A 20,533-nucleotide genomic window follows, 5' to 3' on the forward strand; every position below is an offset into this window, starting at 1 on the left:
GCAAACCTAATACTGATCGGTAAAGCATTCCATAGACGAGGTGCGATAGCGGCAAAAGCTCTATCCCCACCTGTCTTTAGGCGAGTACGTGGCGTAGCCAGCAGATTTTGATTATTAGATCTGAGGGACCGGAGAGGTGTATGAAAATGAATTAAATCCGCAAGATAAGAAGGGGCCTGGCCATATAAGGCTCGATATGTTATGGTGAGAATTTTGAATTGGATCCTGTAAGTTACAGGAAGCCAATGAAGGGAGCAGAGTATTGGGGTGATGTGGGTGCGCCTATTTGATCGGGTAAGTAACCTAGCAGCTGAATTTTGAATGGATTGTAGTCGATGAAGAACAGATTTGTTGAGTGAAGAAAAAAGTGAGTTCCAGTAATCAATACGGGATGAAATAAAAGCAAGAATGAGCATCTCCAGTTCCGACTGAGAAACCATTTAAACACAATTAAAACCTCAGTCTTATCTGGATTCAGCTGCAAAAAACTTTCGGCCATCCAGCTGTTTATGACATCTATACAATCTAAAAGCCTCGAAAGTTTGAATGACTCATTTCGCCGGAAGGTAAAGTGAAGCTGAATGTCATCTGCGTAAAAATGATAGGAAATGTTAAAATCTCGTATGATCTGACCCAGAGGCAACAAGTATAAAATAAACAATATTGGGCCCAACACAGAACCCTGTGGAACACCACAAAGCAGGGGTGACGAGGCAGATTTAAAATCACCAATAGATACGTCAAAACTTCTATCTGTAAGATATGAGCTAAACCAATCTAGGGCCACTCCTGACACGCCGACCCACTCGCGCAATCTCATAATCATAATATTGTGATCCACAGTATCAAAGGCAGAACTCAGATCCAAAAGTACCAACACTGAACATAGGCCTGCATCCGATGCCACTTGAAGGTCGTTATTAACTCTCACTAAAGCGGTCTCAGTCGAGTGTCTCTTCCTAAAACCTGACTGAAATTTGTCATACAATTCCAAGTTCTCTAATACAGCAGTAAGTTGATTAGCAACAACTTTCTCAAGAATTCTGTCCCCCCTGCCCGTCTTGTCACAATGGAGAGCAGGGCGTTTAGTCGCTCTGCTCCCCATCTCTGGAATTCCCTCCCTCCAGACCTTTGTACCATCGAGTCATTTCACCTCTTCAAATCCAAACTCAAAACTTTTTTGTTCAGACAGTCATATTCCACCTGACCCATATCATCTCAATGTTGTCTTGCCAATTTTATTGTTTACTGATTTAATGTTTTTATCTGCTTTGTACAGTGTCCTTGGGTGTCCTGATAAGGCGCTTTTAAATAAAATGTATTATTATTATTATTAACACGTCTTGTTCTTTTTCTCTGCTTTATAGTGTGACTCGAGATGACCTTATCAAAGCACAGCAGGTGGATGATTCTTCAAGAATTGTTCTCTTTATCTCTGAAGCAGGAGACAAGGCTTTATCTCCCTTCTATTTTCTTCAAGATGGATTGCTTCATAGACAACAACCTATGAGCTCTGACTTTTCACTCGATCCTAGGATCCAAATCGTGGTTCCACTTAATTTCCGTCAAGACCTCCTACAGCTTTCACACCAGGGAATGGCTGGTCATATGGGCGTACGAAAGACCTATGAGAGAGTTCTTAGGAAATTTTATTGGCCTAGCCCACATGGAAAGAATCTATATGAGGATATATGCGCATATATGAAACCTATATGCAGTTTATATGCACATATATGCTGCATATATACAGCATATATGCACATATATGATAATATATATGCTGCATATATGCGTATATATGCCACATATAGGCATAATTGAGGTGCATATATGTGCATATACAGGCCATATAGGTCTCCTGTATTGCTTCTTTATATATACATATAAGCCCTATATGTACATACAAGATATGTCTCCTATAGCTCATGGCAGGATGGTCATTTTGTAGCTCATATCTCACTTTGGAAACTGTCATACATGATGCCTAGCTCAGATAGGCACATCTATCAATTCGAAGCTCACGGAGCTGAGATCAAAAAGATAAAAATAATTTTTTTTTTTTAAATTCTGTTAAGTTTTTTGTCTTATTTTTGTTCTTGTACTATTTGATTGTTCTTAAGTAAATAAATAATGTAAATTTCTACATTTTGGGGTTTTATTTATGTTGCCTACACTGTAAAAAAAAGTGTACTTTTACAGGTAATGGTCTGTATTTTTTTAACAGAATTTTACCGTTTTGTCATTATAGTGAATGCCTGTTATTTTACAGATATTTGCTGTAATTTAAAGGTCCACTATTAAATTTACAGGTAATTGCTTGTATTTTGGTTTTACATCAATTTACGTTTTTTAAGGAACTTGTCTGTATTTTTACAAAGTAATATTTTACAGATTTTTTTCTGTGAAATTAGAAAACAAAGAAAAGAAGGTATAACTGCAGAAATCTGCATCTATTCAATATGTTGTCCTTACAGATTATTAAGCATGTGGGGGTTAAAGTGATGTTTTTTTTAAGGTTAAATAATAGTATTTGTACATACAGCCTACCCTACATAGGCTACAGTAGACCTGTATTGAATTGTTTTTAGGCTATAGTCTTTTAATCTTGTCTTGCAAATAGATGCTCATTTTGATCATTATTTCATTGTCTTATTCTCCCATAATTTCATGTATATTTTATTAATATTTTTCTAAATCTCCGTTGCTGCACATTCAGGGCTTTGTGTGTGTGTGTGTGTGTGTGTGTGTGTGTGTGCGCGCGCGCGCACGCGATGACGCAGATTCAAATTCGCCGCCATTACGTTTCCGCTGTTTAGTCGCGCCCACAACGGTCAGCTGATCAGTCGACTTTGGATCTGTATCAAGTGCAAGTGGGAGATTTGAATTCAGTCTACTCTCCTGAAGTGGATTGTGAGATTAACAGGGGTTCAATATGACACCTCATAATTCAAAGCAATCGTGTTCGTCGAGAGCAGCCGTGAGCAGGAGCCCTAGCTGTTGTCAGTTTGGATTCTTCGGAAATAGCACCCTTTTCAGTGAGCCTGGTTCGTCACAGCGGACATCATGCCAACCGATCACCGGCTGAGGTAAGAGTCTGCATGTGAACGATATTTTATATTACATTTGTGTTAAGTTTACGTTACAGTTTTCAAGCTAACATTAGCATTTTAAATGATGAGCTGGAGGCAAAACACTGAAAATGTAGCATGCATCTTTACATTTTCCATCTGTTTTAAGAAAGATCAGTTGAACCCACACCTCAAAAAATACCTAAAACAAGCTTTCGTAGACTTGTTATACATAAAGTCTGTTTAATTGTGTATAAAATCTTTGTTAATACGCGATAGTATCTGTCAGTAAATCAATCTCTTAAATGGCGGGACATTTTTAAACACTGTCTGGAAGCTGAAAACTCTTCTCTTAAAAAATAGTAACCACGTTTTTGGCGGATTTTTATTACCCTTTTTAATAACCACAGTTATACTACAAATAGGCCTAACGTTACCAAGGTTTTTTTTTTTTTGGTTAAACCATAGTTAATTTTCATAAGGGTTAATGTGGTTATCAAGACCGTTAAGAAAACGAATTCAGCAAATACTGTACTTGTTGTTGATACAGGAAAACACATGAGGCTAGAATATGAACACCACATGATAAATTCCATATTCTGGCTGCATGCTTGCCAACACGTCAGTTGAGGTTTTGCATTGTCCCAGTGGAACATATTCTGACATATGCAAATGTAATACTGAGTTGTAAAAAAATATATATATATATATATATTTGTGATTTCAGGTCAAGTGGAAAGCAGAATGATCATGGCAAACAAGGTATGGGAAGAAGTAATTTAAAATATTGTAATGGCCGAGTCTTCTGATTCCATATGATTGCACTAAAAGTGGCAGAAAATTTAATTTGTTTTATACTATATTTTCCCATGTGAATATTCATTTGATCCTTGTGAGGCCACTGGAGCTGCACAAGGTTTGGTTTTGCTTCAGTAAGACCACGATTGTGTTAGATTCCACCCATCTATTATTATTCTTTTTTTGTATTGTAACTAGGCTCTGTCATTTAGAAACATGGGTTTTCCTATCACTTATAATGACATATATCTCTACCTTTCATTCCAGCCAGAGGATCTGACGGTTGCTGCTCGCATCTCAGCCTACCTGATGGAAAATTCTTGCTGGATGAATGACCTTCACCTTCAATTCAACCTTGCCAAGACAAAACTGCTTATGGTTTCACTTTCAGCCAAACCATGCGATCCTGCTGATTTGCCTTATACAACACCAGAAAGATCCGGCCCTTCCTGTCGGAGTCACACAACTCCTTGTCTAAGCTCTTGTTCTATCCAGACTGGACTATTGTAATGCTCTCCTGGCAGGCCTTCCAGCATCAGTCAAACCTCTGCAACTGATCCAGATGCTCCAGCAAGACCTAAACTCACTGCTTCAGATCTGTGTGTCTCCAGAAGCTTGTGTTCTGCAAGTGAACGGCGCCTTGTGGTGCCATCATCCCAAAGAGACACAAAACCACTTTCACTGACCTTTACCTGGACTGGTCCCTGCTGGTGGGATGACCTGCCCAACTTAACACATTTTCAAGAAACTGCTAAAGATCCATCTTTTCATAAACACTTGACCCAATAATACTAAATCTTTGTTTTAATAATAAATAAATAAACTTGTATACTGTGCTACACTAACTGGGACTTGTCACTGCACTTGTTGCTTCTATTGTTCTCTTAATTTTTAAGTCACTTTGGATAAAATGTAATTGTAAATGTGTAAAATAAGTTATATTAGAGTATAAAGGCATACAGCAATTGCCTTTTAATGTAGATATTTTTACATGTTCTAAATTATATACTAAGATTGTATTTCCTATCATTCACATATCTTGATGTTCAGTGTTTGTTTAATGAGTAATACTGTAAATGTGCAGGTATTTTGTACTTATACGTTTAATTAATTTAACAGAAATTGACTGTACATTTGCTATTATTAAGTACTTAATTAGAGATTGGTCAAAGTTGTGAAATTGGAAATGCCTTAACTGTAAATATACAAACTTTGAATTTGAATTTATGTATTTAATGCATTTTTATACATAACTTCATAGTTATTATACACAGGAAAAACTATATATTAAAAGATAATTACTGTAGATAGACAGCATTATTATAAAATAACTTTATAAAACCCTAAATTTACAGTTTAACTTGAAAGTTAAATGTTTTTTTTTAAATGTAATTTGACATCATTTATCCGTTTTTCCACGGTTTAATAAGGCATTATCAACAGTAATGTACTGTAATTTAATAAATTTTGACTGTAAAGTCAATTCTGTATTTTCACTGTTTTTGCCTGTAATTTTGTGAAATGGTTATTTGCTGTAATTTAACGGAATCCGTCTGGAAACTTTGCTGCCAGAGATTTACCGTTTGTATACGGGATTTTTTTTTTTTTTTACAGTGTAGGCCTAGTAGCTATGGATTTTAATAATTTTACTAATATATAGTAGGTAAACATATAGGTGCATATATAGGTGAACATATAGGTGCATATATGTGAACATATAGGTGCATATATATGTGAACATATAGGTGAGCATATATAGGTGAACATGTAGGTGCATATATGTACATATAATATAGGAAAACGGCCAATTTTATATATGTCACATATATTAAAAACATATATCAAAACATATATTAAAACATATATGTTTATATAGGTTCTTTCCATGTGGGAGATGTAAGTGAGATGTGATAAACTATATACGGTCTTGTTATACTTGTCAAATGACCGGAAAGCCAAATCAAAAAGTTCCATTGGCTCCTTTACAGCCTATTGCTGCAGTTACCACTCCTTTTGCACACTTGACTATTGATTGTGTTGGTCCTTTACCACGATCTAAGGCTGGATATGCTTATTTACTTACTGTAATGTGTCAGACTACACGTTACCCTGCAGCTTATCCTCTGAGATCAATTACTTCTAAAGCTATTTTAAAGGGACACTCCACCCATTTGCATTAAGCTTTGCATTGTTAGAAACCCAGTCATACTATTGAATGGTCGTGCAACACTCTCTCATTTTCCCCTGAGACGGGAGAAATCCGTTATTTACCTTTTACACTTCCTCCTACAATGACGCAAAAATCGTCATTTTGCGTCATTGTAGGAGGAAGTGTAAGAGGGGGGGATTTCTGTTGAGACTACAAGCACTAGTTCCTCATCTTTCCCAGGGGGCGGGACCCGCTCACGCTACAGACCTATTACAGATCATTGGGTGGGACTTTACTCTCTGAAACTGAAAGCAATATCCTCCATCTTGTTTGAAGCTAAGCTAACAGGCGCTGTGGAGACAGATGTAAAGTTATGACAATAGCGGAGGAGAGTGCTCAATATGATATAGAAGAAGAGGATTTCGGAAGTCTGATGCTTGAATCAGGTGTTTGTGGCTACCTTTACAAGCCGCATTATAGCGAAGAGCAGCTGAGGCAGAAGACCTGCCTGCCGCGGACGAGGAGCCCGGACTGGCTCGAGTTAGGGCGGACTGGTGGCGCCGGTGATCTCACTATGCAACTCATAGACTGTAAGATGCAACTACGAACACAGAGATAGAGTCCGTCTGCGGCAAAGAATTTCAACGATGACAATTTCTCCTGGACGAAATCTCTGAATCAGACGAGGACATGGACGTTTGTGTTGAGAACTATCCTAGTTTCGCACCGCATATGTTCTGACTGAACATCCAGGTACCATGCAATAATTCACCTTTTCGAAAGAAATACAAACGAGGAGTAATGAGTTCGCCAACTAACTAGACATTTTGTGTGAATGTGAAATGAATTTCAAGCTCTGGTGGTAGCTAGCCTTGTAGACGGAAGAGTGATTTCTCTTATAGGCAGATATGCGCTTTCTGGATTAGTGGGAGTGGCTTGTGGAGCTGTGCAATGTGGTGCATTGTGGGAGTTGTTGTCTTTCATACAAATGCGTCCTGAAGTTATTTTTTGTCTTTCCTCGGTCACGAAGGCACCAAATTCAAAATTTATTTTACATTTCGACTACATATATGACCCACTTTAAATAAAAAACAATGTTCAAATGGGTGGAATGCCCCTTTAAAGACTTTAACAAGTTTCATGTCTATTTTTGGCATTCCAAAAACCATTCAGTCTGAGACCAGGGCTCAAATTTTATGTGCCGAAACTTCTCTAAGGTCGTGTGACAACTTATGCTGCGTTCACACCAAACGCGAATAGAGTGTCAAATTTGCATCTATCGCGTCTAGTTCGATGCTTGAATATTTTGAATCCATTCGCGCATCTAAAGCCTTGTTTATACTTTTGCCTGGCTCCGCAGACTGCGCACACACCTCCCCAAACGGACGAGGTATTTATACTTGACGAAATATTATTTGATATATGAAAAATCATAGCTAGAATCAAGTAAAGGGTGTATATTTTCATCACTTACCAGGTAGTCCAACTTCTTCGCTGATTTTTCTCCTTGCAATCTCCTTTTCTGTCCGGTCTCTGTATGAGTATGATGTTGTATCATAAATTTCAGGGTAACTTTCAGGGTAAGGCATTTTGGCCCAGACCGGCCCACTATATGATCATAAACACCACCCATCTTTGCACACCCTTAATTATATACATACCAACTCCTATTCATTAAAACCACTAATGCCATGTAATGAGTGAGTATAGGAACGAGTGAGAGTTAACAGATGAAATAAGTAAAAAATGTGACATTTATTAATACAGTTGAACTATACTCCACAGTGGTGAATCCTAAAACAAGCTGTGGCATAGCAATACCAGTGTTTCTTAGAGGATTTTTGGTGAAACAGTGGTGGGTGGACCTTGTCCTTGTAGGGGGGTTCGGGGGCATGCCCCCCCTGTGAGAAAATTTTGTGCATTTTAATGTTAAATTCATCAATCTGGTGCACTTTGAGAGTTCAAAATTAAAAGCTCCAACCCATATTCAGTGTGCAAATTAAACAAAGAAAAATGCAAACCTCTTTTAGTTACAGTGTCTATTTACATTACACCTACTACATAATAATAGTTATAATATTAATCCAATGACAGTAATAGCCATATTTTGTAAAACAAATGCACAAAAAAATAAAGGAAACTTTTATAATTAGTTTTGTACCAATTTCTATACTTGAAAGAAATAAGCACATGATCTTTTATTTTGACGCAAACTGCATCAAGCTTTTATTTTGGCAGAAAACATGGTTTACAAACGCCTCTCATTAAATTTCAAGTGAATTGCGGTAATCGTCAACTATGCAGATGTGGAAATTATCTGTAACTGGGTTATGGGTTCCTACACTCATGACATGGCCTAAGTGTTTTGAAAGTAGTTCTGCTTACCGCAGGCTCTACACTTTCTCATCTCTCTCCTGATCCTCCTCACTATCATCATCTGCCACTGGAGCTGATGAAGGTCAGAAAACATATTTTGACACATTTTACAGTGTCTGCTTTAAGGGCCTGGTTCTATTTTTTCACGCTATTTCTCTGCACATTCCATGCGTTTCTTCTCCATCTCGCTGACTATTTTGACAGATACACACTGACACTGCTGCACGCTCGCTCACTCGTTTAAAGTTGTGATTGGGCCAGTCCAGTGTCAATCAAGAAAAGAACCAATGGGCCGCTGATCTATGTGTTTCATGGGCTGGTCTGTCAGAAAAAAAAAAAACTAACACTGACTTTTTTGGACCAATGCATTACACCGGCACAAACCCAGCTCCGCCAATTAAGCAAAACAAAACGAATGGGCCACCGATGTACAAATTTTATGGGCCGTTAAAAAAATAAAAAAATAATAATAATAATAAAAATTATGTATGAGTATGAGATGTGTCGGCCCAAAAAGCACATCGTTAGTTAGAAAGATGGCCAGTCCAGCCCTGGTAACCGGATGTATCAATGAGCTCTTTGTTGATTGGCTTGCGTCATGCGAATTTTCTGCTCAAATTGAAATTTTTCAACTTGCGCGGAAGACACGCTTGAGGCGATTCGCGGCAAACGCATCGCCCAATTTGCGTAATTTGCGCCTTTGCATTGACTTTGTATGTAATCTACTCGCGCAAATAATTAAATTCGCGTTTGGTGTGAACACGCCATTAAAGTTAAACATAATATCTCAAGTGCTTATCACCCTCGAAGTCTGGAAAGATTCCATGAGTTTTGAGGTCTTATTGTGTCGAACTTGACTGTGACTGGGAGGAAGGACTTCCTTTGATGTTGCTAGCTATCCGTGAGGTTGTACAGGAGAGCATAGGTTTTAGCCCTAGTGAGTCAGTGTTTGGACACACTGTTAGGGGCCCTATTGCTGTCCTGGCAGATGAGTGGATGACTTTAGACCCTCCTGAGAATGTTTTAGACTATGTAAGTAGTTTCCGTTATCGACTCTACGAAGCTAGAGCTATTGCTCTACGAAAGTTAGCCAAGTCTCAGGGAAAGATGCAGAGGTTGTTTAATTGCAAAGTCAAGTCCAGACACTTTCAAGCAGGAGATCAAGTGCTGGCGTTGTTACCTGTTTTGACTAGTCCTTTTCAGGCTAGGTTTGCTGGACCTTATACGATTGCAAAGTGTTTTCCGAATAACAACTATTTATTAAATACACCAGATCGTCGAAAGAAAATAAAGGTTTGTCATGTTAATTTATTGAAATCTTATGTGACTCCTGTACCTTCAATGTCATTTGATGTTGTGACATCTACCGAATTTGTAAGTCGCTTTTGATAAAGGCTGATGCCAAATGACTAAATGTAAATGAGTTTCAGCGTCGAGTCTTCTGAGGTGAGGAGAGCAGTTCACAGTATTTCTCATATTTACACAACAATCACACACACTTTATACAGTTTGATTAAGCGACAGGCTCATTTCTGTATTGTTTTCATCGATCACAGCGATACTTGTGCGTCTTTTCTGGCGTCTTCCTTCTGAAATAAAAATTTAGTGCAGCAGCAGCGAGCATGAGGAGAATATGTTGAGTTCATTCAGACCTGAGCGATGTTGAGTTCGTTTGTGTGATTGTTTCGTCAAGTCAAAAGTCAAAGTTTAAGATCTGTGAAGGGATCTTTCTTTCTTTATTTCTTTCTAACTAATCTATCTTTTTCTATATAACTAATCAATCTTTCTTTCTTTCTTTCTTACTAATCCATCTTTCCCATCTTTCTTTCTTTCTAATCTATCTTTCTTTTTAACTAATCCATCTTTCTTTCTAACTAACTAAGCCACCATTATTTTTTCTTTATTCTTTCTTTCTTTCTTTCTTTCTTTCTTTCTTTCTTTCTTTCTTTCTTTCTTTCTTTCTTTCTTTCTTTCTTCTTCTCTTTCTAACTAAAATATATATCGGTCTTTCTAACTAATCCATCTTTCTTTCTTGCTTTCTTTCTTTCTTTCTTTCTTTCTTTCTTTCTTTCTTTCTTTCTTTCTAATCCATCTTTCTTTATTTCTTTCTAACTAATGTATCTTTCTTTCTTTCTAACTAATCTACATTTCTTTCTATCTTTCTTTCTTTCTAACTAATCTATCTTTCTTTCTAACTAATCCATTTTTCTTTCTTTCTTTCTTTCTAACTATTCATTCTTTCTAACTAATCTATCTATCAAACTTTAAACTACTTTAAACTCTTCAAACTCTCTGGTCAGGCTTTCTCAAGCCAACTTAAAGTTTGTCTCAACAAACTTTTTTTTCTAGTTAGTGATTGTTTTTGTGTTGTTGATGTTTTATCCATGTCATATTGTGAGAAATTACAATATTTTCTTTCAATAGAGTAGTTTTACAGGCTTTTGTCATGTATCCTGACTCAAATAATGTGTTTCTAACAGCAAAGTGAGTGTTCTGTGAGTGAGTATCTGAGTGTTGATAGTCTGAGGCTCATCAATATTAACAGATCTGCTGAAAACACTCTTTATTTCATGACAATAGTTCCTATTTTCACCTCATTTATTATGCTGATGTCTTCAGATCTCCTGTAAATTGACACTTAAAGCTCATTTCATTGTCAGCAGACTGAGGGGATTTGTTGGCTACTATATGTACCTTTATTTCTGTGTTTATGATTTTAACTGTTTTTCTTAACATTTATTTATATTAGGAATAATTTAAATTATTTATATTCTTTTATTTATTTCCAGATACCTGTATTTTAATGAAGAAGCAGAATAATGTTAGGATTAGCAATAAAAATAATTAAAAATAATTAATGAACTGGCATCAGTAACTGTAAGATGAATAGATAGACAGACATAAATGCTTAAAAGTGTCATTTATTATTTTTAAAAAACTCGGTAATTTATATTTTTTTGGCAGATCAGCTCCTCCCACGCTGGAATACATCTTCAGTGAAGCTCCTCCCACAGCAATCACATCATCAGTGAAGCTCCGCCCACAGTAATTCCCCAATAAATGCTGTAAATTCCCATCAGCTACAAGTGAAGACGAGCATCAGAGCATCAGGAAGAGCTGAAATCTGCAAAGACTGAGTTTATTAAAGAGGACAGAGAGAACATGAGTGATCCAGAACCCTGCAGAATGAAACACACTGAAGATCCTGAAGAACAAAGAGGTTGGTGTTTATTCTTCATTCATTCATGATGCTGAAGAACATTCATGTTAGAAACATTCAAGCACTTCATCACATTTAGATAAACAGTTCAACTATGAAACGGTACAGAATGTTCTGGGTTTTTCTTCAACAAATGGTCAGTAAAGGGAGGTTTGAGACATTTTTATATTGATTGTCAACATCAGATCAAGCTAAATACTATTTAACTGTTTTATTTTACATTTATTTTATATCTGGTTCCCAATTTGCAACAACATTGCCAGAATTTTAGTCATTTTCAACATAGTTTACAAAATATATATTTTTAGGAGTAATCAGTAAATGGACTGCATTTATATAGCGCTTTCACAGACCCAATGGCCACCAAAGCGCTTTACAATATTGCCTCACATTCACCCATTCACTCACTCATTCATACACCGACGGCGGTGTCAGCCATGCAAGGCGATTCAGCTCGTCGGGAGCAGCTGGGGTTAGGTGTCTTGCTCAAGGACACCTCGACACTTGGTCAGGTGGAACCGGGGATTGAACCACCAACCTTCCGGTTTGTAGACAATCTACATGAACCACTGAGCCACTGCCGCCCCTACTGTTACTGATCCACCAAGTTACTGATCAAGTTGTATTAGTCAAATATCATACAAGTTATTCATAGTTATAGAGATTCTTCTTACAGTAACTTTGGTAACAGGGTTGATGAATACAGTCAATGCTACAGTTTGTGTAAAAACTGAAACACTGGATTGAGATTATGCTTGTTTGAGATGAGCAAAATCTGCGCAGAACCGATCACCGGTGATCAGCGCGAGATGCATGCTGGTTAGAAATGTGTCCGAGTGCGGTCCGCCTTGCTCTGATGTCATGATGACGTGTATCTGAAACTCTCGCGAGCGCAAGCCGCACCTGTCGGATTCTGCAGTCGCGCGCAGTTGCTCTCCACTGACTGCGCTGATCAAAATCACGATGCGACTTGCTGACGACACAGCTTAATGCTCATTGGTTTAAACAACCGTGATGTATTGTTCTCTTTTAAAATGTTTGATTTTAAAACTCTGATATCATGTTTTATGTGTATATGTTATGTGTGAATATTCCCAAACTATCTGACAGTGCGATCTCTTTGGGTTAAGCAATTTAATTTTTATAAAAAAAAACACATAGCCTATGTCTGTATTAAAGAAAAAATTATTGATAAACATGCATTTGGAATGGAATGAATTAAACAACAAGTAGCCTACTTTGGGTGTCTTGTTCAATTTATTTATTTTCATATAAAAGCAACAGAACTTGAATTACATCCAGTTTATTAGCAACACTGCACGAGCGTGAATCCCGCGATATCCATCTTTGATCTCCCAGTGTCTGATCCACTACGAGAAGAGAGAACTGTCTGGCTTGCCTGCTCTTTTTTCACTCCTCCTCTCACTGCAGCCGCCTACTCTCGCATACATTTCAGGCGACGCAAGGCGCATCTCAAACAAGCCTATTATTTTCTTGTCTTCCCATCATGCAGTAGGAAGAGCCCAGATGATGTAACTTCCTGTGTGTCACAGTTTTAAGAAATGCTCTGTTTTTAAAAGGAGGAAAATCATGTCAGGAGTAACAGGGTTGAGTGAAACATGTAGGACACAGATAAAGCTAGTAAAAATAGTTAAAGCCAGTTAAAGTTATGGCCACTCTACACTTTGAGCTTGTGAAGTTTCTACAGACACTGCAATGGTCGTGAAATGACGTCACATTCTGCGGCAGCTTTTTTACAAACTCAACTGGGCTCACTTTCATGTCTTTTCACTTTATATTTCTTTCTTTAAATTATTTTGATGTACTGAAAATGAAATGAATAATTTCTCTTTCATGTTAGATCTGATGGAAGAGAGCGAGGAGAGTGAAGAACTGAGTGAAGTGAAGGAGGAACATCATGTCAAACAAGGAGAAAAAACTTTGAGTCGCTCAAAGACTAAACAGACATTTTTAAAGAAAAGAAGAGCCAAGAAATCTTTCACCTGCACTCAGTGTGGAAACAGTTTCACAACCAAACAAAGTCTTGAGCGTCACATGATGATCCACACTGGAGAGAAGCCGTTCACATGTGATCAGTGTGGGAAGAGTTTCAGTCAATTATCACACCTTAATGTTCACATAAGGATCCACACCGGAGAGAAGCCGTTCTCATGTGATCAATGCGGGAAGAGTTTCCCATACAAACAAAGTCTTGAGCGTCACATAATGATCCACACCGGAGAGAAGCCGTTCTCATGTGATCAATGCGGGAAGAGTTTCTCAACCAAATATGATCTTGATGTGCATAGGAGAGTTCACACCGGAGAGAAGCCGTTCTCATGTGATCAATGTGGCAAAACATTTCTTTGTGCATCACACCTGAAGACACACCTGAGAGTTCATACGAAGGAGAAGCCACATTCATGTTCTGTGTGTGGAAAGAGTTTTTCACTGCTGCCGTATTTACATAAACATGAGAAAATTCACACTGCTGTGAGAGAGTACATGTGCTTTGAGTGTGAGAAGACTTTTACTACAGGGAGAGATTTAAATCGGCACCAGAGGATCCACACTGGAGAAAAACCTTACAAGTGTTCACACTGTGACAAGAGATTCAGTCAGCCAGCAAATCTGAAAAGACATGAGATGATCCACACTGGAGAAAAACCTTACAAGTGTTCACACTGTGACAAGAGATTAAGTGACTCATCAAATATGAAAACACATGAGATGATCCACACTGGAGAGAAGCCACATACGTGTGATCAGTGTGGAAAGAGTTTCTCTTTTAAAAGTGACCTGAAGCAACACATGAAGATCCATGCAGTGGAGAAACCACATATGCAGTATTTAGTTTGATCAAACTCTTCAGCTGTGTTCCTGTAACTCTACATCTCGTCTCTCTCTGCTGTGATCATGAAATACCGCAGTATGATGATAATCAACAGAAGAAGACAAACCAGCCCGAGACTCACGGTTATTAAAACCATCACCACACACCGGCTATAAGTGGAGATCAGTGTTGCCAGACGTACGATAATTATCGTATTTGTACGATAATTTTGACCTCTGTTCGATTTACGATCAATAATGAAAAAATCCCATAATGTACGATAATTTCAGAATTGTGTGACACTTCAAATGATGGTGGTTGTAATTATTGGGCTTCTATACTCATTGATCTAGCGGTGGATTCTACGTCTACCGTGAGAAGAACCTGAACGTGGAGATACGCATGTCTTTCATCTCATGTTATATCTTCTCGGCCAATCATCGTGGAGAATGACTCTCTAATGAGAACAGGTTAATGTTCTTTTTGTATATTGTATACAAAGTTGTGTATCATTAACATGTCATCTCTGTATGTTTTGCAAGAAGAAGAAAAAAAAAAAAAAAAGTTATTTCCACGGCGCTTAGGCCAGTTTTTTTCAAGCTGAGGTTGATATTTTAGCAAAAAAGTCATTTTCATGTCGTGTCAAAAAGTTGTTGGTCAATAAATAGCTGTATTCTGTTCGTTTGACTTGTGTACGTTTTCTTCCAAATACGATCATTTTGAGCTTCTTGTACAATGCTTGGAAATTTCCAATCTGGCAACACTGGTGGAGATGGAGTGATTTGACTGTGACTAACTTACACAGAAGAGATTTTATTTGCTCAGCACGTGGCAATTACACTGAACTAACACTGGATATAGATCGCAATGTCGCATCTTTAAGTGATCAACTAGAAAAGTAAGCTTTTAATATGGTTAATTAAGGTTAATATGAATTCATTTCAGTGTCAGTAGTTTATTTTTCCTAATTGTCTTTATCAGCCTATATTAGTCCCCGAAAAAAAGCCATTTTAGCAGGTTTAAACGACTGAAGCGAGACTTCGCCAGGTTACTATAGTGCAGCCGGCTACGCAATACTCGTTCCCTACTCTCAGGGAACTGAGGTTACGATAGTAACCGAGTAGTTCTCTTTCGAACGGTCACTTCATATTGCGTAGCTATACGCAGTCGGGACGCCATGCAAAACGCTGCACTATAAGTAACTGGTTGCCTACTGCAGCTCAGGACCCCTGACTTCACAGAACGCCGGTTACTGGTGTAACCTTGGTTCTATGAATAGTGGAAGACCGCCAGAGACGGTCGAACATAGTGGAAGGAGTCGCGTCTTGCGAGCCATATCGAAAATCTTGCATTGATTTGTGACCCTGACCGATGACGTGTCGGAAGCTATATCCACTCCGTTCATGTCACGGTCGTTCTCTGCAGTCATTCTCTCAATCCGAGTGACCAGAGACTCTGGCGGTCTTCCACTATTCATAGAACCAAGGTTACATCAGTAACCGGCGTTCTATTTCATTGTTACAGACCGCCGGAGACAGCCGAACATAGTGGAAGACGAATACAACCAAGTCAAGTCAAGTCAAGTCAAGTCGAACCCGATCGAGAGAGTGAGTCTGCCACACTGTTGCAGTGACCGGGAATGTGTGCCACTCTGATTAACAGGAAGTGCTGGTTTGCCCACAAAAGCAGCACTCGTGAAAGTCGAAGGCAAGGTAGAGACCTCGTGCCCCCTTGGTGATTGATTAAAAACACCACTGTGTTCCACCTTCCCAGCTCCAAGTACTTCCACCGTCCCAGCTCCAAGCACTTCCACCATTCCAGCTCCAAGTACTTCCACCATTCCAGCTCCAAGTACTTCCACCATTCCAGCTCCAAGTACTTCCACCGTCCCAGCTCCAAGTACTTCCACCATCCCAGATCCAAGTACTTCCACCATCCCAGCTCCAAGTACTTCCACCATTCCAGCTCCAAGTACTTCCACCATTCCAGCTCCAAGTACTTCCACCATTCCAGCTCCAAGTACTTCCACCGTCCCAGCTCCAAGTACTTCCACCATCCCAGATCCAAGTACTTCCACCATCCCAGCTCCAAGTACTTCCACCGTCCCAGCTCCAAGTACTTCCACCGTCCCAGCACCAAGTACTTCCACCGTCCCAGCTCCAAGTACTTCCACCATCCCAGCTCCAAGTACTTCCACCGTCCCAGCTCCAAGTACTAAGTACTTCCACCATCCCAGCTCCAAGTACTTCCACCATCCCAGCTCCAAGTACTTCCACCGTCCCAGCTCCAAGTACTAAGTACTTCCACCATCCCAGCTCCAAGTACTTCCACCATCCCAGCTCCAAGTACTTCCACCATCCCAGCTCCAAGTACTTCCACCATCCCAGCTCCAAGTACTTCCACCGTCCATGCTCCAAGTACTTCCACCGTCCCAGCTCCAAGTACTTCCACCATCCCAGCTCCAAGTACTTCCACCGTCCCAGCTCCAAGTACTTCCACCGTCCCAGCTCCAAGTACTAAGTACTTCCACCGTCCCAGCTCCAAGCACGTCTACCGTCCCAGCTCCAAGCACGTCTACCGTCCCAGCTCCAAGTACTAAGTACTTCCACCATCCCAGCTCCAAGTACTTCCACCATCCCAGCTCCAAGTACTTCCACCATCCCAGATCCAAGTACTTCCACCATCCCAGCTCCAACAACCTTCACTGTGCCAGCCACCCAGAGTACGCAAATACAAAGGGTCCATGTGAAGCAAGTACTGCGTAAAAATTGTCCCATCTGCCAGCTTAGCATGAACAGAATCAATTTTAAAAGGCACATAGAAAGGAAACACACAGGAAAACATAAGGACATTACAGCATGTTCACACCTTCCAAGTGAATGCATAGATCCAGAGAATGGAGTTTATACTGTTCACAAATATTTTCACGGGGCAACTACACCTCTGCACGTTCAAAATAAAGTCTGGGGGGAAAATCAACGTGTTTTTCGGTGAATCTGCTGAGTGAAGTGGGTTGAAAGCACATCAATGTGTACACCTTAAATCATTAACTTACTGCACATCCTATGTCTCCTCTCCTGTACTTAGTGAGGAAACACTTAATGAGATGGTGAACAGCCGGTGGTTTGGCAAGGATAAAAAGAAGGTCTGCCTTGATCTGCAAAACCTTGCAAATGCAAACCATATGCCTCTGTCTGTATACTCCCAAATTGGAATCCCTCAGTCCAAAAAATACATATCCGTTTATGAGCCGACTGTTTCATATTACAGTCGTTTAGGAAGAGTCATGGTGTCATATGACACAAAAAAGAATTTGTGTCACTGTCCTTGTGCAATGACGAAGAGATCATGCCAACACAAGTACATTGCAAAATGGCACTTATTTCAGACTCACCATGAGCTGTTCAGGAAAGTCCGGTGCACCGAGGAGGTGGGATTTCAAACACCAGCAGAGGATGGAGGCCGTCATGATGAGGTTGAGCTGGGTAACATTCCATATCCTCAAAAAGATGACCAAAAGTTCAAAGCCATGGCTGAGTATATTTTGAAGTTAAAAAAATTACCTGCTGTTCTGCCAGAACATTTACGGCATCCATTATTGGAAAAAGAATACCCAAGGCACCTCATTCCACTGGAGATGATGTGCCAGCAGTGCCCTGGCAATGTACCTATGAGTGACACAATCCTCATTACAAATAAGGTCAACATCCTCACCAACTCGCGTATTGTTGAAGGTAGGTCAATGAAACTATATCTTATGACAATCCACTGTGGTAGATTTGCTGTGCTTTCATTAATCATTGAATGTGTTGTAAACCGTACTGAAAATATTGTTGAAACTTCTGATTTCAAGACATCTCTATGTACTGTAAATCTTGCCATCAAAGCGGAACCTTCTACCTTTACCAAGAGTGGAAAGATGGCCTACACAATTTTAATGACCGGATAGTGCTTGATCTCTCTTTATGCTTAACCATAAGGAACATGCCACAGGTATTTTTTTATTTTTTTATTTTTTATTTATGAATTAATCTTTTAAAAGGGTAAATATATGAAATTTAAATTTTCTGTATTTTCACTATAATGTTTCTCCCTTAGGTGCATACTGCAGTGAGCAGAGTGGTAGAATATGTAGAATTGACTTCAGGGGTAAAGTTTCCCTCAGCTAATACAGTTCTACATGGGTATCTTTATTTTGAAGCACTCACTGATCATGACTATCAGTATTCCTGTGTAAATTGTGGTGATCATCCACCAGTGGTCATCATGGACCTCCATAAAAAGGGACCCTTCCATTTGTCAGGTAATTTTTTTTTCATGGAATGGACTGATTTAGATTCAATTACAGACCTACGGTCGCAAGTTCTGTCATTACTAATTGAGCTCAATGGTACTTACGACCATAGTTCACTAACAATGCTTGCTCAGTTGCTCAAACTGTTCCTGGGACTGCGGTTCTCCGACTCGGAAGGTGGCGCTGTCACAAAAAACTAGGGTCCTAGAAATGCGGTCCTAGAACTGGGGTCCTGAAAATGCGGCCTCCGGGACTGCAAACGGATAATATTGGTTTCAACAGTTACAGCTGCTTCATTAAACAAAGACAAGAATGTATTAAAAATGTAAAACTGAACTTAAATGATAGCAAAATATGATTTTAAATAAAGGTAATTGATGAGACAAAGTTCTTTTTCTTCTTCTTCTTTTAGACAGGACTTTCATTAGCCTATTTAAGTTTAAATGTTGTATATTTAATATGTTTAAAGAATATATATTTATTATGATACGATAAATATTACATAGGCATTTCTTTCTGTATGTATTTAATTATTTAACAAACATATACACTCATTCATAAATCATATTTATACATGTACAAAATCATAATTTATATATTATATTTATAATATGCTATATATTATATTTCGCTGCGTGTAATCAGCACTAATTACCCCCCCCCCCCCCCCCCCCCCCAAAAAAAACACAACTGTAACAAATGATTTAGCCTTTGTTGCTTCAAAGAAAAAGAATGCCTTTTTGAATTCACCTTATAGGACTACAATAAAACGAGGTTGATCGCGAATTAAAGCGCCCTGTATCTGCTGCTCACTCGCATTCGTTTCTAGCTGACATGAGCGCGTTTCGTCAACTGTTCATGTTTAAATAAGGCCAGATTGTTGACAATCATACACACTGCTCAAACATTCTAAAACTGCGAAACCAGTTGAAACAACTGGCATTGAACACTCCGATTGAATTTTGTTTATGAAAAACCTTTAAATACATTAGCTACAATATTTATAATTTAATAAAGATAGGGCCTATTTGGACAGAGATTTATCCTGAAATTAATTTTGCCTTTGCCTCATTATTTAAGTTTATGTTTTTAATAAATATACAATATGATTACATCTAGGCATTTATTTCTGTATGTATAGATTTCATTAGTTAACAAACATGTACACTCATTCATAAATTATATTTATACACGTACAAATTCATATTTTCAAGTGCAGCTTAATGTTTAGCTTTTTTCTATTATGTCTATGATCTTCGTTACTTGATTTATATTGCAGGGCTCCAGACTAACTTTTTGCCTTGGTTGCACTGGTGCGCCTAACTTATTTATTTAGGTGCACCAGCACAAAATGTAGGTGCACCCAAATTTTTTCTCGGCTCACATCAACTTTAACGCCACAATTTTAAGGTCACCTTTTTATCACGCTCTATATACATTCATATTATGTAAATGATTTTAAACAAGAATAAGGTGTAGGTAAATACTTTTTTAATTTGAAGCACAATTTTACTGTATATAAAAATAAAAATCTTTTTTTTTTTTTTTTAACAATGTTTAAAGTGTTTCACTGAGCTGCCAAACTAACTATTTTGAGTCTCTAGCTCAGGCGCGGTATAGGCTCTACCTCCATCTCTGAGTCGGATGCCATCTCAGACGAAGGACCAGGGCTTGGCATCTTACCAGGAACTGGGGAGACTGGTGGCTGAAGTAGCTCATGTCTGGGCTGTTGTTGGAGCAAGTGCAGTAATGGCGCAATTGTCCGCATGTTTATTAGACTGCGGCCCCTTTAAGA

The 20,533-nt window shown here is 38.7% G+C and overlaps 1 protein-coding gene and 1 long non-coding RNA gene across 2 annotated transcripts in view; both read left to right on the forward strand.

Moving 5' to 3' along the window:
- Positions 1-20,533, forward strand: part of LOC309492462 (uncharacterized protein) — a 195,276-nt gene that overhangs the window by 69,216 nt on the left and 105,527 nt on the right. The window lies entirely within an intron of this gene.
- Positions 2,839-5,285, forward strand: LOC309505011. The gene is made up of 3 exons (XR_014208251.1): positions 2,839-3,086; positions 3,796-3,830; positions 4,134-5,285. It is a non-coding gene; the product is annotated as an uncharacterized lncRNA (long non-coding RNA).

This window comes from Leuciscus leuciscus (assembly GCF_965113295.1).
Source record: "Leuciscus leuciscus genome assembly, chromosome: 1".
Classification (NCBI taxonomy): Eukaryota; Metazoa; Chordata; class Actinopteri; order Cypriniformes; family Leuciscidae; genus Leuciscus; species Leuciscus leuciscus.